This window comes from Triturus cristatus, chromosome 12 (assembly GCF_964204655.1).
Source record: "Triturus cristatus chromosome 12, aTriCri1.1, whole genome shotgun sequence".
In the NCBI taxonomy this organism is placed as follows: Eukaryota; Metazoa; Chordata; class Amphibia; order Caudata; family Salamandridae; genus Triturus; species Triturus cristatus.
Window position 1 is genome coordinate 281,281,776 of NC_140595.1, and position 24,601 is coordinate 281,306,376.

At 44.4% G+C, this 24,601-nt stretch overlaps 1 protein-coding gene across 2 annotated transcripts in view; it reads right to left on the minus strand.

Annotated features, from left to right (window-relative positions):
* The window catches only part of METTL25B (methyltransferase like 25B), a 380,958-nt gene extending 356,489 nt beyond the window's left edge, over positions 1 to 24,469 (minus strand). The window contains exons 1-2 of one of the 2 annotated variants that reach the window (XM_085637915.1): positions 24,384 to 24,442; positions 24,143 to 24,254 (exon numbers count right to left, since the gene is read on the minus strand). The gene's annotated coding sequence lies outside the window, so the exon portion shown is untranslated. Of the gene's footprint in view, positions 1 to 24,142; positions 24,255 to 24,383 lie in introns of both variants that reach the window. The other variant, XM_085637916.1, reaches the window with a different exon arrangement.
* Between the last annotated feature and the right edge of the window lie 132 nt (positions 24,470 to 24,601).

The window sequence follows — 24,601 nt, forward strand, 5'->3', positions numbered from 1 at the left end:
TTAATTAATTGAGCCGCCATTTTCTTCATTATCACGTGAGAGCACCTTCAAATGTGCAAGTTCAGCATGTCTGCTGTACAAAAACCCTCTTTTGTTTGATTTAATATACTAAAATTTCTTTCCATATATAATACAAATCTAGCCACACATAGGATACACATGACCCCTGACTTGCCTCAGACTTAATTAACAGCATTCTCGTCAAGGCGGGGGCAGGGATGTTTCTCAAATCATGTTTAAAAACTATCACTTTTAATAAATACATAACTAAAGCATAAAGTGATAGCACACATGTCATCATCATCATCAAACTTTATTCGGTTTTTCAAATAAAACCATAAAAGTCATACAAGCATTGATAAAAACTTCACATAAGTACAAGATCGCGATACAGTACGTCCCATGTGGTCTAATTACAGGGTAAAATGTATTGATCCCAATGCCAAGGTTAGTCGCAGCTTGACCTAAGCCTAATAGTGGCCCTTAAAAAGCTAAGCGTGTACAAGACGGTGTCATTAGAGAGAAGTTGCAAAAAAATAAAGGCAGGTCTTACCTTTTTCAGCTTTGTTAAGAATAGAGATAATAAAAGACTTTCTGGGAACCTCATAAAAACTACAAAATTAAAAAGTACATCATGTCCTGAGGAGACTGACCGTCGCAGCCACAGGACATGAGGCACTGTCCTCTGTGAACACCACGTGGTTGTGCCAGGAGATAGTGAAAAAGATCAAGCCAAAATCTAGTCAATAGAAAGCGATCATAAATGCTTTTGAGCCCTAAAAGATATAGTTCAGTGGTTGGTACAGTTTTTAGTGCGATATATCTACGCACACTGGACTTGCACTGATCTGTTTCCTCTCTGTCACTGCAAAGCCGTCTAAGAAAACACTCTTTAGCACGGGTAAAGTCCTTCTTACATGTTTTCTTGGGGTTATCAAATAGTGCTGCCCTTCCTAGCCTACAAAGGCCTACTCTTATATACTGGAGCCACTGGATGCGAGTGACATGGTCAAGGGAAAGACAGCCCTTTAAGATGTCCTTGCTAAGAGCCTTTTCTTGCTTGGCCCAAATCTTTAACCACAATGCAAGTGGGCGGAAAGCCAATTCGTCCGTGAGGATGGCCATCCCCAGCTCTTCAGGCACAACATATGACGAGGTACTTTGAGGTACTGAGAGAACCCGTCTTTGGAAAGTATTTTCTGCAATTTGCAGGGCCTCCACCCCAATATGACCTCATGTCTCGATCCCATAATTGACCTTTGCAATGCATTTCGCCCTGTAAATCTTCAAAAGAGCCAATATCAGTTTCCCCCCCACTCTAGAAGCAAAATTAAAAACAGCTGTGGTTGCTCTGACCAGGTCCCCTTTCTTACGAGTAGTCAAAGGGCCCCAACTCAAGGTGTCGTCAAACACTACCCCCAGATAGGAAAAGAAAATTGTCTTGGGTATTGACAAAGTTCCTATCTTAAAAATAGGCTGCATAGCCGTGCGAGGTCCCACCTGCATCACAAAATATTTAGTATGATTAACCATCAGATCCAGGTTCTCCATAAAATGGACAAAAGAGTTCAACAGGAGTTGTAAACCCCCTGGCTGTCCTCGCCATGAGGACAGCATCGTCTGCATATAGGAGGACCGGCAAGCTACGCTTACCCACCTGGGGCCAATCAGCTTTTGCATCCAAGAGGACCTTCCCAGGAAGTTGATATATAGATTAAAAAGGAAAGGGGGCAATATGCACCCCTGGCGCACCCCTCTCTTGATGTCAAACTTGAGTCCCTTTGTGAATAAATAAAAGACAACCGCTTTAATCTGTGAAGGTCCCTTAGAAAAAAGACAATATCCCTGTCAATGCCAATAGAGGCCATCAACTGCCAAAGCTTTGATCTATTTACACAATCGAACACAGAGGGCAGATCAATAAAGGCTAGGTGGATAGAGCCGGTGCGAGCCACAGTGTACTTGTTCAACATTGTTCCACTGTGGAGCGACCAGGGCGGACACCATATTGAACCTCGGCTAAGAGTTTGTTTTCGTCTGCCCAGGATGCAAGTCTGACCAGTACCATGCAGCCTACCACCTTCACCACAGAATCCAGAAGAAAGATGGGCCTATAGCAGAGTGCTATCCCAATCACACTTTTTAAACACTGGGACGAAGGTCGATGAGGCCCAGGAATCTGAGCAAACAGTCTGGACTGATGCATTGATGACAGCAGTAAATACTGGCACCCAGGTTTCTACATAGGCGATGTAGGGGTTAGGCGGAATTCCATCCAGACCTGGGGCCTTATTTTTTGACAGTCCCATTATGCCGGTTCTAATTCTTGTGTAGTACAGACAAGCTCCGCTTTGCCTTCCACCCATTCCTGCTCTTCTGTCAATAAATTGTCAGACTAGAATATACCCTCAAAATGGTTTACCCAGTCATCCTTTTGGATATGGGCATCCGGTAGAGTGCCACTATCTCCTGCTAAAAAGGGACTATTAATAATGTCCCAAAACTTTGAGCTGTTACTCAAAGTGCTAGTCACCACTAGGTCTGACCAGGCCGCCTCCTTCAATGCATACTTGCGTTTTGCTAGAGCAGCCTTATAGGCTCTCCGGAGGCTTTTAACAGCCATCTGATCTCGAGGCATCGTTCCCAAGACCTGTTTCAGATTCCTGGATGCCTGAGAACACTCAGAATCAAACCATCTCAGTTCTAGGTGTGTAAGACGCCTGCCCAGGGACTGTAATAACTTCCCAAAGGCACTTGACATACTTTCGAATGCATCCATGATGTCCGAAGGAATGGCAATCTCTCTGTGACACTGGGCTAAAAGGGACTCATGAAGCTGCTCCGGGACGATTTGCCCCCACTGTAGTCTCCTAACCCTATCCACCGCTTTTAAAGAAACTCCTGAGCCCTCCTTGGAGCGCTTATTTACACAAGGACATCCTGTTGTGGTCGCTATGTTCACATGCCTTAACTGTAAATGCCAAAATCAGAGAATAAAAAGGTGTAGAAACAAAAATTAAACCGATAATAGTCTCACACCCTCTCCCAATCAAAGTGGGAGTAATATCAGTTTTCCCCGGAGGCAGCTTGTTCATTGCAGATTTTAGATCGAATTTGTGCAGGATAGCATTAAGTGCAGTGCCCTGAGCTGTATGTTCCATATGCAGGCCAGCTTGTCGTGCGCAGCCCATAGTCTCATAGTGCCTGATGTCTCACGTATGGATGTTAAAATCCCCTGTTACAAAGATGTTACTCTGCCCTTTCAGGGTAATATTCCGGAGTACAGACCCCACCAGTGTTATATTACATTCTTCCAGGTGGGAAACTCCCACGTTGTAAAAATTTAAGAGGAGGAGCTTGCTCCTTCCACTGGATATTAGCATCACTTGTAGTGTGGAGGGAGGCATGGAGCAATGTAGCAGAGCAACCTCGGACTGATACTGAGACAAAAGTAACAAGCGCTCCCTTAGCTCGTCCTAGCCTAGAATGGATAGCTGGCACGAAGAAGGTTTTGTAACCTTCCAGATGGTAACTATTCTCTACAGCCCATGTTTTCTGGAGGCAGATCACGTCAAAGCTTTTGACAAGAAGTTACGATTCAGGGTCCTCGATCTTGCTCGCAAGCCCTGCGATGTTCCAGGAGATAAACTTACACCCTTCACACTCATTAAGTCCCTGGTCTAAAGGCCGTACCTTCCCCTGGGGTGTCGGTGTGTCAGGGTCCGGGGAGCCAACACACTGTCAGTCACAACCTTCCAGTGAACTCAGGGGAGCGAACCTATTTACTAAGCTCACTCATGTGGTCTCCTCAAAGTGACTCCTGTAGCCCACATCTTGATGCTGCACCTGTTGTTACCCTGATTGGTGACTTCTCTGCCTAAAAATATAGCCCAGCTGGAGTGCCACAATTGCCGAGTTGCAACATCGATAGTTCGATTGCGTGACTAAGCTTAAAATTCAGTTTACCATAAAAGAATTGTTAAAATGAATGATGACACAGTCCCCCGCCATATCTTTCTTGGCACTGCCCACTTAGGCTGTCCTGCGCATCATAATAACTTGGTTTTCCACTCCAGGCCCTGAGGTAATATTCAAATTTAGCCAGTGCACCACCTTATTCTTCAGTTGAACCAAATCTTCCTTTTTCCCCGGAGCGAGATGGGGCACATTGGCTAAGGCCACAACAAGCGTTGTGGATTCAGATGGGAGTTGAACAGAGCACATACTGGGGGGAGGATTGTTCGATTCCCCTGGGAACGTGCTTCCCCGCCCTTCATCACGAGAGCTGTTAGATCCGCCAGCTTTAGGATCTTGAGCTTGAATGCGCTGGGGAAACTCTGGGTTCAAGAGACCCTTCCCCCTCCAATTGCCATGTTGGGCCGAAAGTTCATAACTGTTTGCGCCAGATTCTAGCATATCAGGGTGGGCTTTTGCTACTACGCAACTTGACCGCTCCGTAACAGAGTCCGCTCTAGTGCCTCCCCCCATACCATTACCACAGGAACTACTTACCATGCCCTTGGTAAACTGGGGCTTATAGAAGGAGGAGTGCTGTCCCTTTGCAATGTAGCTGTCAGTATAGATAAGTTCTTTCCAGCACGGATAGTCGAAGTAAGATTGGATCTAATTTGGCATCCAGCGCTGACAGCAGGGCAGCTTTGAACGTGTCGAAAAAGGTGGTTTCCGTGTTGGGCCCTGCTTTGGGCACTACTGCGTTTAATTGTGACCCAGTACTCTTTCTGTGTTTGGCCAAGCCCCCACTTAAGTGCATTCCCTCTTTGTGTCCCCAACTCCCTTCCCCACTCCAAGGGTCACGCCGGTGCCCGCCCACCCTCGGCACTGATAACTGGGCACTGTCCCACAGATATCGGACTGGGGGGGACAATCGGGAAGCAAGATGGCGGCTGCGTAACGGCCGTTGCGGTGTAGCGGTGGAGGCAGAGGAGACGAGTCGGATGTAAAATCACAGGGTATGGAGAGGAGCCCGCTCTGACTGCCGCGATGTCGGAATGATGTTGCTGTTGTTTATAGCATCCACTATTCGAGGTCCTCGTCGATCGGCTGAGGCCGAGGTGGTGTCCGTGCTCATAGCTCCCCCGCCTAAGAGTCAAGCCCGCGGGAGTGCCGGAAGGCGGAGCCCAGGAAGAGGAGTCCGGAGCTGGGCGAGCCGGGTGAGACGGAGCGGAAGCGCGTACGGAGCTGGCTCCCATCAGGAGCTGAGCTGTGATTGCGGTCTGGGTACATCTTACTGGCCCGCTAACAGGCGAAGAGGTGTAATGGCTCCCAAAATAGCGGCGGGGTCAAAAGCTGCGTCCCAAAGGAGGAGAGTGATCAGGGAGGACAACGGCGGCGGCGGAGGCAACGGTAGCGCCGGGATAGAGGGAAAAGAAGCTCCCCTGGAGAGAGGGAGAAAACATCAACAGAGTACGGTCAAGACCCGGCCCCCGCCTACCTCTATTGCAGACATCTTCCCAAAAGCCGGTAAGGAGAAGGGGAAGGAGGAAGAGGTGGTAGTGCAGGAGGAGGTGGCAGAGGGCAGTACCTCACAGGTGATCAGAGGTTTAACCGGGGATCTGGATACTGGATTTAATATAGAGGCACCACCCTCTATTATTTTAGATCAGGGCGAGGATATGGTGATGATTACTAAATCAGTCTTGGAAATTAAAATCGGGGAAAAAGACAGCTTCGTACAGAAAGAAACTGATAAATCTGGCCCAGAAGCTATTTTGATAGGCGCTACAGTATCAGCAATGTTTCAAGGAGAAGATTTATTGGGCATGAGCCCTGGTAGACCTGAGCTGGATCCTGACCGGGGAGGCGTATGCAGCGAGAGAGAGAAAGAGAAGGCACCTAGCAAGTGCTTTTTCTCAACCTCCGAAGGGGCCGGGTGGTCTGAGGACGACGAATGTAGCTTTAACTCAGAATCAGAGGCCGATTCAGGGAGCAACGTGGAACCAGACGCCCCAGTAACGGCGGTCAGGCCTCCTTTGGCGACAAGGAATTTGACGCAGAGTCATCATGACATCAGAAGTGATCTATCCTCTGCTTTACCTCTCCAGGGGAGTCCAGGAGAAGAAAACTCCAATCGGATACTCCTGGAGACAATCCATCAAGAAATTATCGTACACAGAGAAGAGACCCGCCAGGACAATAGAAAAGCCCAGGCAGCAATGAGGAAGATGCAGGGTGTCGTGAGGAAACTCTCTAAGGCTTGTGCTAATACCGGGGATAGAGCTTCAAATCTGGAAGAGAGGTTGGTAACAACAGAAGCGGAGGCAGCTGCAGCTGTTCTTAAGGTTGATGCCCATTGCGCCCAGGTGGTCGATCTCCAGTGGAAGACCGAGGAGTTGGAAAACAGGCTCCGTCGAAATAATCTGAGGGTTCTAGGGATCCCTGAGGGGGCCGAGGGATCGGATATAAAGGCCTATATCATCAAGCTCTTTGAGCAAGCGTTCCCGGAACTCTCTAGTTGGAACTGGGTCACTGAGATTCAGCGGGTTCACCGTACTCCCTTTAAAAGCCGAAGGAACGCGAGGGGAGGAGACAAACCCAGAGCGGTATTGGTGTTTTTTGGCAACTTTATTCTGAGGCAGGCTATTGCTGAAAAAGCGAGGCCGGATGCTAGGAGAGCAGGGGAAGGAATTACGTTTTTCGTCCGCCCAGACTATTGTCACTCGACTGTCGAGCGAAGGTGGAGACTAAGGGAGATGATCAAACCATTCCGGGACAAGAAAATGCAAGCCTTCTTGATAAATCCGGCACAGTTAAAAGTAATTAATGATGACAAGACTCTTTACTTTAGTTCAGAAATTAAAGCTAAAGAGTATCTGGACTCTGTTGGTAATTAGACTTTAAGCAACTCTCTGGGTCAGAGTGAGAAAATGTATTCACGGTTCTCTTTTCTGGGAGCGAGGTATTTCGAACATAATTCATAAAGTTAAGAAGGGGTCTCCTTCTCCTTTCTTCTTTTTTTTTTTTTTTTGCACATGTGGTTTATGTATATTCTTGTGATTTATGGGTTCTAGTAGGCTTTAGCTTCTTCCTGCTGCCTTCACCGCAGGCACCGCTGCCCATCATGTGCACAGACTAGGTCTGAGCGCTTCACAGACGGCGGTAGGTAGGGGTCGGGGTTGGGTGGGGGGGGGGAAATGGTCAGGGGTTGGAAGGGGAGGTTTGGGGAGGGGGTTGGGGACTTGGAAAAGGGGGAAAAATTTGCAGTTTGGTACACTATGGGTTCAATAGTCAGTGTAAGGTTTCAGGAGTTAACCACCAGTTAAAGCTTCAGGTAGTTTTAGTCGTTCATGCAGACCCTGAGGATGGCGAACATTAGGATATGTTCAGTTAATATTGGTGGGTTGAATGATCGGTGGAAACGTCAAAATCTAGCTCACTTCCTCAAGTATAACAGATTGGATGTGTTATGTCTGCAGAAAACACACCTCCCATGGGCCAAAAGGAATCTCATGTTGGCGAGTGGTTATCAGTTAGTGGCTTGTTCAACGCAATCATCTACTATTAGGGGGGGTCGCAGTCTTGGTCAGAGTTTCTTTGGGAGGAGTTAGACGGATTAAAGTTGATGGAAATGGGAGATGGGTCCTAGCCGAGTTGGAAAAGGGCTTTACAATATGTGTAGTCTATGGATCTAATAACGATGACCCCGAGATATATGATTTCTTGGAAATAGAGTTAGCTACTTGGCTAACCCCCATAATTTTCTGTGGGGACCTTAATATTTCAGCAGACTGGGGTCCGAATGCAGCTTAGTCAGGGCGAAAGCCCAGAGTCTTTAGGGCAGTCTCATCTCTCATTAGGTCACACGGGCTACTAGACGTATGGGGGACAAAGGAGCCTAAAGATCCGGGATACACATATTTTTCAAATCCCTATCAGAGATATATTAAGTTGGATTATTTTTTAGTATCAGATTCAGAAATAAGTAGGGTAGCAATATCCAAACTCCCTAAGACATTATCGGATCACAATCCTTTGGTTTTAACTTATAAATTGGACGGAATCGAAAGGGCACGAACTAGATGGACATTGGAAAGGAGATTACTCCTAGATAAAAGATTTGTAGAACATATCAGGAATTGGGTTGGGGAATTCTTTTCTGCCAACAGATATAGCGCCTCACGAAATTGTGTATGGGAGGCGTTTAAGGCTGCCTTAAGAGGCGAACTAATAAGCTGTGTGGCAAGATTGAGAAGGGAAGACAGGAGCGAGATAGAGAGATTAATGAGGGAACTTTCAATGGCTGAGGTACAACATACTACTGATATAGTACAAGGCAGAGACAGCATGGAGAGTCAAAGGAAATTAGTAGCAGCCAAAGCTGATATACAGAAGGTCGTCACACTTAAGGCAACAAACGAATTCCAAACTACAAGGGTCCAACGTTATGAAACTGGCGAGCAAGCTGGTAGGATACTGGCTTTACAAATCAAGCAGGAAAGAGTTAAAAATAATATTATCAAGATAGGGGGAAAGAGTATACGAAGGCTAAAGACATCCTCCAGGTATTTAAGAATTTTTATCAAGGCCTTTATACGGAGGAAAATCTAAGAGGCCGACGAGGCCTTGAGTATACAGATAACGGCCCTAGACTTGATAATATAGTCAGGGAGGAATTGGAGGTTGACATCAGCGAGAGCGAGATAGCAATAGCCTTGCAGGAGCTACCCACGGGCAAGGCGGCGGGCCCTGATGGGATCCCGCTGGAGGTATATAAATGCTTTGCGTCAGCGATCACTCCGCTTCTGATGGACCTATTCAATGGTATAGTCTATACAGGGTTGGTCCCAGATTCATGGAGAGAAACTAGCATAGTGGTGTTTCATAAGAAAGGGAAACCCAAGGAAAAACCGGGATCCTACCGCCCTATCTCGCTAATTAATGCAGACACCAAACTTTATTCTAAAATTTTGGCCAAAAGGTTGGGCAGGGTCATTGGCGGCCTAGTCTCCCCGTGGCAACATGGGTTTGTACCTGGACGGGACACCACGGATCACATCAGAAGGGCCATAACATTGTTTGACGTCCAGTCCACGGTGGGAGACGGGATGGCCATGATCCTGCTCGACGCAGAGAAGGCCTTCGACAGAGTGGTCTGGGACTTTCTTTGGGGGATTTTAGCAGGAAGGGGATTCGGAGAGAAATTTATAAGAGCACTAAGGGCAATGTATATCAACCCAGTCGCCCGAGTGGTGGTCATGGGCGAGAGATCCGATATGATAACAATAAATCGCGGTACGCGTCAAGGCTGTCCTTGTTCACCAATCCTCTTCGCGCTATATATTGACCCGTTTATTCAAAAGATCCTAGGCTGTCCAGGAATTAGCCCAGTGATATGCGAGGGACACGAAACTAAAGTTCTGGCATATGCGGATGACCTGGCTGTGATCACAATGGATCCGCACCAGGCATTTCCTGAGCTGGTACAAATGGCAAAGGATTTTGGTGAATATTCAGGATATTTATTAAATGAATTCAAAACACAAATAATCTGTACTGAAAACATCATTAAAACAGATGAAAGATTTGTTGACTCAGCGATATACCTGGGGGTCAGAATTAATGCTGCAACAGCGAAAACTGTTGTTGAGAATTTTGGTCCATTGAGCAAATCCATAGAAAAAGATCTAAAAAGAATCGATGTTTTACACCTTTCATTGATAGGAAGGGTCAATGTATTAAAAATGACCATGTTCCCCAAAGTTCTTTATTTATTTCGAGCTATACCCCTCTTAATAGAAGAAACAGTAATTAAAAGCTTGGAATCCATCTTTATAAAATTTGTTTGGCAATATGGGCGAATTAGGCGCTCTACTAATCTACTGTCTCTCTCCAAGGATAGGGGCGGTCTGGCATTACCGAATCTGAGGCTATATCATTGGTCATGTCTCCTGCTACACATGTCAATTCTCTTTCGGTTAGAGGCTAAACCTACCCAGGGGAATTTTGGTACCCAGACGCCTCCCTCAATCTTTGAGTTACTAGTTGGGAGAAAAGCAGTAGGTTTACTTATGCGGGAAGTAGATCGTAGATATTATAGAAAGGCCCGCTTTAAGGTATTGGAAGGGGCATGGGGGGTTTGGAGGGCTGTCTCAAAGTTTTGTGGAATTCCTAAGGTAAATCGATATCTCCATCTCCACAATTCTAGGATATTTCCTCAGATGGAAGTAGATAGAAATTTGCAGGAATGGGGAAATATAGGAATTAGGACGATTGGCGATTTAATGAGTGGAGAGAAGATCCTGGGTTTTGAGGCACTACAGTACAGCGTTGGCATTTCACGAAAACACTGGCTATTGTATATAAAATTGACAAGCTGGCTGAAGGCTGTAAGACCTAGGACGTTATTGGCAGAAGAATTCCCCATTATGTACCAGCTGGCTAAGGGGAGCGAGAAGATCAAGGCTTTCTATACCCTATTTAGTGGTGTAATACAAGATGATTTGGAAAAAACAGAATCCTTTCTGGCCACAATATTGGGAAATCCTGATGTAGATCTAGATCATGCCCTTTTATTACAAAAGAAAATATTTTGCTCCTCTAACCTGAAGGCGCAGCATTACAAAACTTTGTTTAATTTATACCATACGCCTGCAAAACTCTTTGTCTGGGGGATAAGGGAAGACGATAGATGTCCCAGATGCAAGGCAGGCCAGGCAGATCTGCTTCATATGTTTTATGACTGTAAGTCCTTGCTGGGAACACAGAGGGAAATAGAAAAATTCTGGGAGGGGCTGTTAGGTCAAAAAAAATTATTTTCACCCACCCTTACGATATTAGGCACTGATAATAGGCTAAAATTGGGGAAAACAGAGGAGGCTCTGGTGTTTATTTCTGTTGCAGTACTTCGGATATTAATTTCAGCAGGATGGAAAGACACCGTAGCTCCTTCCTTTCAAATGTGGCTCACCAGATTACTTGGCCTACATAATATAGAGATCTTGTTGTATGCTCAGAAAGGGAAAAAAGTAGGGGATTTCGGGGAAAGTATCTGGGCTCCCATTACAAATTGGAGGAAGGCCAGAATAAGAGAATAAGAGAGGAGGAGAGGAGGTAGAAGCGAATGGAAAGAAGGAACTGAACTACTTGTTGGTCCTGAGGGGGCAAAGGATTTATGATGTCTATGTTGCTACTTGAAGTTCGAATTCTTGTGCTGATTTATGATTTAATATGATGTTATTATGTACTTACTGCAAATAAAAAATAAAATAAAAATAAAAATAAAAAAGATATCGGACTGTCATGGGTAGACCGGTGACCCCAACCTGATTCTGTGCCGTGTCCATCAGTCCGACACATAATGCCTGTAGCTGTACTGGAGATCTATCTCCTGAAGGTGCAGAGGAACGCTGTGAGTGGGCGGGATGGGTGAATAGGACAATCGCCTAATGGCCAGTTCGATCTTCTTGTCCAAGACCCCAATAGCTCTCTGCAGGAAGGCGTCCCTAGTGCTCACAGTGTTCATAGAATCTTCAAATGTGGGACCAGCCACCCCTCTGCGTTTTCCCATTGTGGAGATGCTTAGGTTCAAGAGTGCCTACCGGTCTCAACAGGTGCCACAGAGGCCGATGTAGCTTGGTAAGGGGAATAGGATTGTTACAGTCCACAGGTCCACAAGGGCAACAAGGCCCCTCTGACGCAGGCAAAACTAGTTAGCACAGAGCGCACACACAAGGGCCACACACTTGGTGAAAGGAAGATAGAACTCTTACCTATACGTCCCAGCATGTGTGAGTCCAAGTCCAGCTGCAAGTTCCAGAGATCTAGGTAAATCTATGTGATTGTGAATCAGCAGGCCAAATCCAAAATCCAAGTTCCAAGGATAGGGGTGGATAAAAATTATGAGCCAAGGGGGGTGGCCCGACCCAGCCCAGCCTCCCTGGGCACAAAGGGCTCGCCCTTGCCTCAGGCTCCGCCCAGGCGTGTCCCGCACCGCGGGATCTTGATATTGTTTATATATGCCTCTGGGCGCAAGGCTGGCGTTACTCAAGGGCCGGAAGCAGGGAGTCTGATAGACGGAGTCCGAGTATTGCGGCTAGTTAGGCTCCTCTCTCTGCCTCAGTGCTGCTTCCACTTTCATTTATAATCAGCAGATTTGACATTCAAATGGCCACAAACTTTAACATGCAGCTTTACTGACAAAACTATATAGTGTACAAACAATAATGTTTGGAAATAGAGTTTCTGCAAGCATGTATCATTTGCACATCACCATATAAAGTGTTCTGGTTTGTTTTGCTCCTATTTAACTCTTTGTTTGCATCACATATGTAATATTAATTTACAGGCTATGTGTTTAATTGGTATGTGTTTGAGAAAAATAACTGACATCTTGAGACAGCTCACTTGACAAAAATCTCTAACTCTTGAGAGAAAAATAAACCTCATTTTCCAAGCAGCAATTAGTTAAAAAACAACTGACATTCGACCTCTTTCCTTGAACAGACCGCAAATGTGTCAATATAAAAACAAGTTAATGGCATCTTTATTGCTCATTCACTTTCTGAATGAACAGAACACCTGTTCCTTTCCAGCCTAAGTTTACTCGCCAGATGGGACTAGTAGGTGCTATAAATAGCTCAACCTGATAAACTTTTACTCGCAATTGCAAGTGGGTGAGTAGATTCTGAGAGGCCTGTCTGGGGATGGGTAGGACTCAGGAGTTGGCTTCATTAAGGTGAGAATGGTGCGAACTCCGTTCCTTTTATTTACAACTAACATTTTGACATTGAAATATGTTATATGTTGATATTCACATGCAGGATTGTGTATTGACATAATATTAAGGGATCCCGGTGGTAACTCCAAAAGATACAAGGGACTCGGTTAAATAGCCAAAAGTGGTCAAAGGTAGCGTAGGACTTGAGGGTGGGCAATCAGGGTACGTTTTGATGTTGTGACAAAGGAACAGGTGGAAACCTGGTGTTCGCTAAGAACTTTATCCTGAGTTAGATCAGAACACTCAAGTCATAGTCCAAAGACTTTAAGTCTGGAAGTCACAGTTTGTAGTTGCAAGCAGTGAAAAGTTGTCCCCTCTACGAATCCGGAGGGAAGTGACCAGTAGACTTTTTGCCCTAGTACATAGTTTAGAGTAGATACATATGTAAATGTAGAAGTAACCAGAAATGTGGCCACAGATTAATGTCATGTTGTAGTTTTATAGTGTTTATGTTGAATAATGTATAAAATTAGGATTTCCTATTTTGTAAGGAATGTTGTAGAATGTTAGGAAAGGAAATGTAAGTAATTGACTGAGTTAGGCAAATGTCTCAAGAGTTCCCCAGTGATCAATCACAACAGGTTCCCAAATTAATTGTCCATCTTTATAGCAGTCACGTTGTAGTTTTCTCCAACGACACTGACCTCAGTAGACTACCAACACTAGTACTACCTAATAATCCCTTAATGGGAGAAATTCTTAAGCGCCTACGTATTTACACCACATCACCTTTAGGTCTAAGGACTATATACATTGATGTAATAATGTTAGATACTTTAGATGATTAGATAAGTGCTCCAAAGAATTAATCAAAAACTTTTTATAACATCTTACAGGGACAAAGATGTCTATCTTGAGGTTATACAGACAGTCATTATTTGACAACATCCTCCTATCGCAGAACTCAGTATATTAATACCGCTTTATAAAAGTATGTCGTTTTTGAGATTACAATCACATTTTAACATAATTATAAAAGTAAAACAAAATATTTGTCTCATATATCTAAATGTGTAGAGAGTCTAAGTCGTTAGACTAGTCTCTGCTTTAGGTTCACCAGCCAAAATAAACTGGATTATTTAGAAAAACGTATGAGAATAAGTGAGTTGAAAGGGAAGAAAAACAGGTTGTATTTAATGTAAAAGTATGCCAGGGGTATGAGATGGGCGGATCACCAGGATAATGAGAATTAAATGGAAAGGTATGATCATATGAAAAGAATGGAGGAATATAAAAAGTTGAAAAAATACAGGTACTAAGTCAACAGGCCTACCTACCTGTCAGGGGTAGCGGGGTTTTGGTGAGTAAAAAGAGAGGTGGACGATCTGTTAATGGAGTAAGTATTGATACATTGTCCAGAGCAACCTCCCTATTCACAATTAAAGGTTCGCCGAACAGACATGGGGGCACCTTTACAACACATGATGAAGGTGTTCCCTGGAAACAAGGCCAAGATAGAAAAATACAATAAAGAAAGGCATAAGGCAACATTAAAACATGCACATGCCTGACCCCAAGATGGCACATTTGCTAACACAATATTAGATGATATGACTACCTTCTTGCAAAGTGAATACATAGGGTCTAAAATGAAGAACGTTAGGGCCTCTTTGGCCCCACTGCTGTTTACCAACAACGTATAACCCTACGCACCACACTAGAAACGATGTCTGTGAAGCCAAGAACAGTCTCTCACTCTGAAAAGGAAGATGACATTGTATAGGTGCCCCCCAGTTTGTAGACAAAGGGCACCCATGATGTAGGCTTTTTCCACCTTACAGGACCAACCATTATTCCCATGATAAAACTATAACTGCATCCCCTCAGGATTAGGGGACTAGGAGAATGAATATCACAAGACACACTGCAGATAACATTGCCACCGCATTACTCAGCTCAGGCTGCCCAGCTAGTAGCATTAGTAACAGACCTCAAACACGGACAAGGAGAAACAATAACAGTGTATTCGGATTTAGTCTATGTCACCACGACAGTGGACTCCAACACCATGCATTGGAACAGGCGTGGGTTCCTCAAATTTGATGGAAGCACTCTCATGCACCACCCCCCTCCTAGAAATTTTAATACAAGCCGTGACACGGCCACATGCAGTTGCAGTGGTAAAGTGCGAAGCCCACACTAATGCCCAGGACTTTGTATACCGCGGAAACGCCCTTGTTGATTGGGCAGCCAAGGATGTAGTAAGGTGTCCCCTTAATAGCGTGCACACCACAGGTTTGTTAGCTAGTGAAACATCGCCACCTTCAGACCCCTTGGGTGCTTCCGGACATTTTACAGAGACAGCTCACTTGTACCTAAGAGAAATACAAGAAAGCGCCCCAGATAATGAGAAACAGTTGTGCGAAGCTAGAGAATGCACACAGATAGGAACAGATTTAATATTTAGAGAGATAGCCACAGGGAAGCCTATCATGCCCCAAGCATTCCTATATATAGCCCAATTGGTTTATTCCCAACTTACATGAGATGATCACAATGTACATACCCATCTGTACTGTGTGCCAGCAGAATTCACCAAACCCTACCTTCAAAATAATAGTTTCCACAATTCTTTGACGATGAGGGCCCTCCACTGTAATCAGTGCCGGCTCTAGGGCTGTGCGACTGGTGCTACCACATGAGGCGCTGACTTTGGGTAGGTAAAAGACACACAATTGATGGACGGAATGCAGAACAAATCAAAACATTCACCCCCAGTCAAGAGATCTGGGTTAAATCCATCATTCTTTTGCCACCCCAGTTTAGACCTGGCCATATGCAAATCAGTCTTGACACTGTGCCTCATGGGAACAGTCCAGCCCGAACTGCCAAGCCAAGCCTCCCTGGACCGGAAACAAGCATCCTAGGACTGGTTTCAAAATGATTTCCATATGGCTGGGTCCAAACTGGAATGGCATGGTGAGCAGAAAAACTATGGATTTGGGGTCAGATCTCTGTACTGGGGTGAATGTATGACATTGTTCTGCATTCTGTCCATCAGGTGTTCTTTTTGCATGTGTCACCACGAGTGGGACGGGTGCTCTCCATGCCACTGGAGTCAAGCTATCCTGGCTGATGAGGGCTGAAAGCCCGAAACCTGTCCTAGGATGCTTGTTTCCAGTCCAGGGAGGACCTGGCCTGGCAGTTTGGGCTGGACTGTTCCCATTGGGTGCAGGGTCAAGACTGATTTGCATATGGCTGGGTCCAAACTGGAATGGCATGTTGAGCAAACAAACGATGGATTTAGGCCCAGATCTCTGTACTGGGGTGAATGTATGACATTGTTCTGTATATTGAGTCAGTTTGGCAGGTCAGCAAGATGGATGCTTGTTTCTTTTAACTTCATACCTGAATAAAATCTGGACCAGAACTAAAATCAACTGGAACCAGCACCCCTAAAGAAGAAAAACAAGATTTTAATTAGAGCTCTATATTTTGAGTTAAGATAGACCTGACAATATAAAAGGTATTTAAGAATGATCCCATCGAAGTGTGACTAATAAAGTATTATCCGGCACCTATGAGACTGTAAAAACCAGACGAGCAACCCATCCAAAACCTCAGTGGAGGCAAATATAAGAGCTTCCATATAAATCAATAGATTTTTAAATATTGAACTGTTGTCCTGAAGATGGTGACGATCCACCATAGCACCGAAACGCTGCGTCGACAGTTGTTCTTCATATATTTATTGCACATATTGTTTTCCTTTTATTTAAAAATATGATAAATATATGATTTTAAATGTGTTTCTAACTTTGTCAAAATCAATTGTATAGAACATGATCTTTTGAATAAAATATTGATAATACATTCCTTTGAATTAATATGTTTGATTAGAAATTGATTATTCTATGTATGATTTTATATATTTTTGTCTGTAAATTTAGCAACCTGGTAAAATTTGTCTTATTATATCTCAGTGTATGGCCATACTACAACTAAGTTAACCAATCTAATTAGAGGATCGAATACTCATGTTTTCAGAGTAGAAGGAGAAGGGAACTTTGTGTTTGTTTTAGTACAATGTAAATAGGTCATTGGGTTTTTACTTTTGTCAGCAAGATCCTTTTGTTACTTACACTTTTTTTAAGTTAAGCTTATAATATATAGCAGTGAGTTTTTAACTGTCATCAAAAAAGTGTAGAGATACTCCAAAGTAAGAGTTAGAACAATATATTTTTTGCCTAGTCTTTCATTATTCTAATGTAACAAATTGTTATTAAAAAAGAACTAGCAACCATGGTGTTACGGTTCAAACGCTGAGTTAGAACTTCTCCAGATCAAGTAGTCTTAAACTATACTGTCTACCAGTATGGATGGCATGTGACTCCTACACCAAGTAGTAGTTCTCTGTCTTATGTAACATTTCCTATTCATTGATTTACACATGTGTGACTGATTGTCTGTATAGTATAGGTGTGGTGTGGAGTGTTTCAACACCCTATACTAGTATGAGCTGTGCTACAGAACTAATTAAATGCATCTGAGAGAGAGTGTTATGGAGTTTTGGGGGCACTGTTAAAGGGTGGCTGTAAAGGGATCTGTGGCAGAGGTGGTCATTGGGTAACGCCAAAAAACACTGTCGCACCAGGTGCCACCAGTTATAAAGCCGGACCCCGTGTCCATTGTGATGCCAAGTTTGCTGCTAATTTTCTGGTCCGTGAGGTAATACCTCGGTGGGGTAATCCTAAAGGGATCAGATTCAATATTGGTACACACACTTCTGCCAATATCTTCTCTCACCTCACCACTTTGTTGGGAATGACACATAAATTCTTATTCACTTGCCCCCCCCCCCCCCCCCCCGAAGCATTTACCTCCTGGAGTGCCTCAACGGCCTCCTAAAAAACTAAATAAGTAAACTGTGTATAACATTGGAAAATAACTGGTTGTACTGTCTCCCACTAGCACTATTCACCTTGAGAAACACCCCAGGGTCAAACCACCCTTTAACCCCACCTCAGATGGTGACAGGGATAATGATGAACACCGCGTGACACTAACTAGTCATAGGTTGCAGACTTAGTGTGCGCCTGAAGTAGTACAAACTGAAATGGCAGTTTATTTATCTCAACTAAAACGAGTGTCAAAGTTCATCTCTAAACAGGGTACATGCGTAGCTGACACACATGTCAATGCCCCTCCAACTGATGCCCCTTCAGTGCATGACCAACAGGCACCCTTGCCATTGGAAACTCCAATAAACCTTGAGAAACGTTTGCAAGTGAAAGAACTCTAAATTTCATGGACCCTTCCCTGTAACAGATAGCACAGTAACTGCAGTGATATTTTGCAGCCATGGATCTCACTCCAACATCCGCCTAGTCTCAACTCTGCCATCCATCCCTTCGGACACCAAGCAGGAAAAAGTGGAGTGAGAACAGGAGAAGCAACTGGAGTAAAGCCTCTCTTTGCCACCCGATCAAGAAACAATACGCATTTCCAGTTATGTATTTCATTTTTCCTCCTCTGTGTACTAATACTTTTAGCCCTCATGTAATTCTATTTCTTTTATCCTACATCAACGAATATACACATGCACAGAACTGCTGATAATGATACACATGCATAGTATAGGCACATCCACGTCTAACAGCCGCTGTTACATATGCTCCCTTACTCTCCATGCTGCCGCAGTAGACACATTGCATTAACCTAAAGAGATATCCTGAAGCATTTACACAGTCTCATGCACTTCTTTTTATGTAAAATTAAAGCACAGATGCAACCAACGCACATTAGCCCCGTTATTGGTGGAGTTAACACAACCAGATGTGATACCATCACTGAAGTACTACAGATCTGGACACATAGACTAGAGAAAAGAAATCAGATATCAAGAATGAAGAAAGCAGGTCATAAGAGAGAGTGGGAAAAAAAGTTGATATTAGACCAGGGCATCTTAGGGGTAACTCAACCGCCCTCAAAATGGAGTAACTATAAGACTGCGCAGATAGACCAGGTCTCAGCATCACAAGATCAGTATATTCCCACAAATGGCATCCTGGAGCCAAGTTCACATTTAGAGTATTATCATCATGGAATGGTACTGAGTCAGACATTTGTTTAAGATTTGAAAAGATTAGTGGACAGTGTCAACAAATATGGAATGTGAATGTACAGAGATATACGTGGACAGGAGCCAACCCACACCCTAGAATAGCAATGAGATTAATGCAATTCTCTCTTTGTTTCCTTCCTGGGACAATTAACCTCAAGTGCAGCACCACTATACGCAGCACCCATATGCAGGGAGGCACCTCAAGCCTGATGAACCACTGTTGGCAGTGTTGGGTCAGGCTCCACATACATTTACCCCCAAATTAGAAAAACCTCTGTTTGCTTGTGACTCTACATACCTCCTCCCTTGTGATACCAGGAGTGGATCTCTCAGACCTACATGACCATCCCCTTGCTTTACCATCACTGGAAGAAAAGAGCTACAAAATACTATGGCACTGCGGTTTGGGAAGGCGTCCCACAGGAACACAAACTATTCAATGACACAAGTGGTCATAAGTAGCGTGGTGGCAGTTGTTAGGGTGACCACCAGAGGGTTGAGTGGGGGGGAAGCAGAGAACGTCTGGAAAGGCACAGTTGAGCTTTGCAAGCCCCCTGTGAGCTCCCCCACACTTGATTTTGAAGCAGAACCAGAATTAAAGTTGATAATAGACAGCCATGAATTGGGGTGGGTGCAGAAGCACAATGGGACATTGGCTCAGACCATTTAGACATTGCATGACCTACAAAAGAAGATGGTCAAAGAGATGAGTGGTCGAGGTCTGGTGGGTGCCTTCCTGGATGTCAGGGTGGCTCAAGGCCTTGTTGCCTCTGATTGTTGTGTTGCTCTTGACGCATCTTATTTTTTAGGTGCTAATGGCATGCTGCAAGAGGAAGACAGCTAACACGGGAGGAGCATTTATGGTTAGGAAGAGCACTAGGGATGTAAGGGGACAGAGTAGAGTATGAGGTTATCCCTCCAGATGATGGGAGGTTACGAGAAGTCGTTGAAAAATCCACCAGAGGGGGAATGATACAGGGGAAATGGGATGCAGCATATAAAGACCCACACTGATTTAAGGCCTGAGACTGCAAGGCCAATCTTTCAGGTTAGAGATAGTTTTAGGCTCCTGCAAGCAACACAGGCCAGGTCCATGCACAGAAGCAGAGAGGTGATGAAAAATAATCTGTTTAGCAGGAAATAAACAGGTTAAATCATACATTAAAGGTCAGAAAACATCTTGTGGTTGGTTATAGTTGAGCTGCTGCATGGAAATAGGTTACATTTCCTCTCAGTCTCAGGAAACTTGACAGAACATTGAGTGGTGAGTTCATATGAGCCATTGTACCAAATAAATCACGAATAAGTCACAAAAATAGGTCACCACAACATACATCTGCCAGAGGAACGAGCCGAGAGGCACCAATCACATAAGAGCCTGCTTCCTCAGAAGCACTGCAGTCACTTACACCTTTAGCTTGAACACATACATAGGAAGAAATATCAAGTATCTCATCTAACCTTAGTACATATTGATGCACATGTGCACGTTTCTGCCGAGATCACACCTAAAAGTCAGATAGCTGGTGATTTGCTTTTGCAGAAACTATAGCTTCACACCTAACTGACTAGATGGTTTGGTGAAAGTAACCACATGCAAAAAGGTCAGATAAGTTTGACCACTCAGCGTTGAACAGGATATAACCATGGGCTGCGCAGTTAGATAAATATATTTTTGCTCCACCTAAATTCCGAGAACCGAAGCACACGGTGGGGGGTTTCACGTTAATCATGTGAGGCTAGGCCCTCCTTCATGCGCTTCTGTTTCTGAGAAATTGCTACATCTACTAATGCTATCTTGCATGTACTGTGTGAACATTGCTTATGTAAGTGATGAACTTATAACGTTTTCCCTTGTGGTTTGGGGGAATAAATAGCGCTGCTTTTAAGTAGTACTTCAGACAGCAAGCTGCATGTCACGGAGGTGAACCGATCTCTTGTGTAGTGACTGATCTTCACTGCAGTATTGTAATAACCCCATATTGCTTTGTCAACTTGTTTTCTTGGTGTTTGTTCAACAGATTTTCCCTCCAACACAACAAAATGAAACAAATGAACGCCTGGAGGATTAGTGATTTGCACTGTATCCTTATGGTAGGCTAAGGCATCCAAACAGCAAGCACTTACTAAATAAACAAGCATTAGCAAACCCAAAAGTGCAAGAGCTATTGGCTTTGCCAAAGTGTTTTAACCATATTGTACACCAGGGTGGCTATTCAGCATGGCTAAAAGTTAGTGGCATAGAGGAGAGTGGCATAGAGTGTTGTAAAGTGGAGTGGCGTACAGTGCCATGGAGTGGCAAAGAGTGGAGTGGAGGGTTGTGGAGTGGCGTACGGTGGAGAGAAGTGTTTTGCAGTGTCATAGAGGGGAGTTTCGTGGGATAGAGTGGGGTAGAGTGAATTGTCGCGAAGTGGCATGGAGTGGTCTAGGGTGGAGAGGCATAGAGTGGAGTAGCATAGCATAGAATGGACCAAAGTGTTGTAGAGGGGAGTAAAGTGTAGTAAAGTAGAGTGACGTACAGTAGAGTGTCTTATGGTGGATTGGCATAGATTGTCGAAGAGAGGAGGGGTGCAGAATGGAGAGTTGTACAGTGGAGGGACGCAGAGTGTCATACAGTTCCTAAGAGGACACTGAGATCTGCAATTGTATTCAGTATGGTAATCCCAAAATTCCAGAAGGCCAGAAGTGGAGGTTGTTCTTTTGTTCATCAGGCCCCAAAACTTGGGATTCCTTGCCTATTAAGATTCGTAAGGTCGAAATGAATCCAAGTTTAGAACGCTGCTGGAGGGGCATAGAGTGTCACAGAGTGGAGTGTCGCAGAGCAGAGGGATACAGAGTGGAGTAAAGTGTTATAGAGTGGAGTGGGGTAACGTAGAGAGGTGTAAAGTGTCATAAACTGGAGTACAGTTGAGTAGCACAGAGTAGCATGGAGTGGTGTAGAGTGGCATAGTGTTGTAGAGTGGAGTGTCATAAAGTGGAGTGTCAGAGTGGAGTAGAGTGTTGTTAAGTGTCATAAAGTACAGTGTAGTTGAGTGAAGTACAGTGTAGTGACATAGTGCAGGGGCACAGCGTAGTGTGGAGTAAAGTGTCTTTGAGTAAAAAGTCATAGTGAAGTGGCGTGGAGTGACACAGAGTGGATTACTGTAGAGTGGAGAAGAGTGAAATAAAGTGTCACAGGGTGGGCTAGCGCGGTGTGTTGTAGAGTGGAACGGCATAGTGTTGTAGCATGGCATAGAGTGTTGTAGAGCGAATTTTGAAAGAATGGAGTGTCGCAGAGAGGAGCAGAGTGGCCTAGAGTGAAGTGACATAGAGTATTGTAAAGCAGAGTTGCATATAGTAGAGTGGTGTAGAGTTGCGTAGAGTGGTATGGAGTAGTAGAGTGTCATAGAAGGGAGTGGCGTAGATTGGAGTAGAGTGTTGTGGAGAGAAGTAGAGTGGAGTGCCGTATAATGAAGAAAAGAGTCCTACAGTGGCATAAAGTGGAGTGGCATTGAGTGGAGTTGTGTTGAAAAGTGAAGGGGCACAGAATGGAGTGGAGTGGCACAGGGTTGAGTAAAGTGTCGTAGAGTGGCATACTGTGGAGTAGAGCAGCATAGAGTGGAGTGTCATAGAGTGGCGAAAAGAGGATTGGTAAAGCGTGTCATAGATTGGAGGAGAGTAGAGTTGAGGGGCGTAGAGTGGAGTATCTTATAGGTATCGTAGATTGGAGTGTTTGTTGTGGAGTGGAGTGTCAGAGTGCAGTGGAGTGGAGTAGAGTAAGTAGAGTGGTATACAATGGAGCAGAGTGGTGAAAAGTGGTGCCGAGTGGCGTAGAGTGTCATGCTGTAGAGTGGCACAGAGTGGAGTCACGTAATTGGAGGAGAGTGGAGTAAAGTGTCATAGAGTGGAAGGGCGTAGAGTGTCACAGAGTGGAGGGTCATAGAGCTGAGGGTTGTAGAGTGGAGAGTAGTAGTGTAGAGGGTTGTGGAGCCGAGGGGGTTTAAGTGGAGGAGCAGAGAATGGAGTAAAGTGTCATAGAGTGGAGTGGCGTAGAGTGGAGTAAAGTATCACAGAATGGAGTTGCATAGACTGGCGCAGAGTGGTGTTGAGTGGCATAGAGTCCTGTAGAGTGGAGTAGAGTGACCTAGAGTTGGGTGACATAGGGTGCCTTAGAGTGAAGTGGTGTAGAGTGGACTGTCATAAAGTGGAGGGTCGCAGAGAGGAGTGGCCTAGAATGAAATGGCAGAGTGTCATAAAGTAGAGTGCCATAAGGTGAGTTGCGTACAGTGCCGTGAAGTAGAGTGTCAGACTGGAGCACCGTAGAGTGGAGTAGAGTTTCATAGAGTGAAGTGGAAAAAGTGGAGAGGCGTAGAGTGGAGTGGCGTATAGTGGCATAGAGTGGAGTAAAGTCGTAGAGTGGAGTGATGTAGAGTATAGTAGAGTGCCGTCAAGTGACATAGGGTGGAATAAAGTAGTGTGGCGTAGAGTGGAGTAGCATAGAGCAGAGTGGAGAGAAGCAGATCGGTGTACAGTAGAGTGACGTAGAGTGGAGTGTCATAGAGAGGAGTTTGGTAGAGTGGGGGGAGTAGAGTGGCATAGAATGGAGTAGAGTGGAGGAATGTAAAGTGGAGCATGCATGGTGTGGCACTGCACTGCCACTACAGACAACACGTTTTGAACTGAAATGACCATTACATTTGCACATACAGTTTTACTGATACAACTATGCAGTGTACAAAAGATGATGTGCGGAAAGGGTATTACCAAGTGTTTTAATTTGTTTAGATCGTATTCAAATATTTGTTTCCAGCGCACTCAAGAATTACAAAAAAAACTGCATTGTTTGTGCTTTCCTAAATCTAATATATTTTGAAATATTTGCAGTTCATTTACAGACATTTCAATTTTGTTGTGTGCTAGGAAATAGCCTTTAGTAAGTAAGTAAAATAAATGTGTTGAGTGTACAGTACCCAAAGGTGTTAGTTACTGCGCTAGCAAACCCACATGCTGCAAAAGAGGCAGGGGGACCAAATGTAAAAGATAAGAAAACCCTACACGGAACCAAAGGGAAAAAAAGCCACCCCCTTTCACACCCCCAAATACTTAGATAAAGCCTCTCACTTTGAAGTCAGAGAAAAAAAGTAAACACCATGCTCCCTGGGAAGACAGAGCCTGGCATTTGATCTCTGTTTTGGAATGCACAGCAAATGTGACAAGATAAGAACAAAATGTAAAGGTCTGCTTATAGAAAGTGAGCACTGTGGAAGAATAATGTAAACAGGCTGAGCTGCACATGATGGGACGAACGCAAGCTGGGCAGCCTAAAACAAATAAAGCCAGATAGCAAACAAATGTGAGTTACAAACCACAAAGCCAATGGGTCAGCAACGGGCGGAATGGATTCCTAGGTCAGCATTCCTAATGTCCCCGAGATGTCTTTAGCAACACAGACAATAGCTGTGTTTGGTAGGCTTCGACCTGAAAAGGCGTTAAAATTGTTCAACAATGCCACCATCAATACCAAATGTTACATTGTGTAGATATTCAGTATCGATAACAGATATTTTCTACAACGGGACATAGTTGTAGAAACATAAGGGAAAATACCTAGAGATAACTGTACCCGATGAGTGCGTAATAAACGTCACTGAGAAGCACAAGCAGGCTACAAAAGCAAACTGGAAACGTAGAGAAGTAATCATAGAAGAAGGACTGAACACCTCCCAAAATCGTGTAGAAATTTTTGTTTTTGTAGTTGCTAGCTCGTCAGAGGGTTATTTAGCGGCGTGTTCTCTTTGACTTCCTGTAAAGATTGGTTGAGGAAT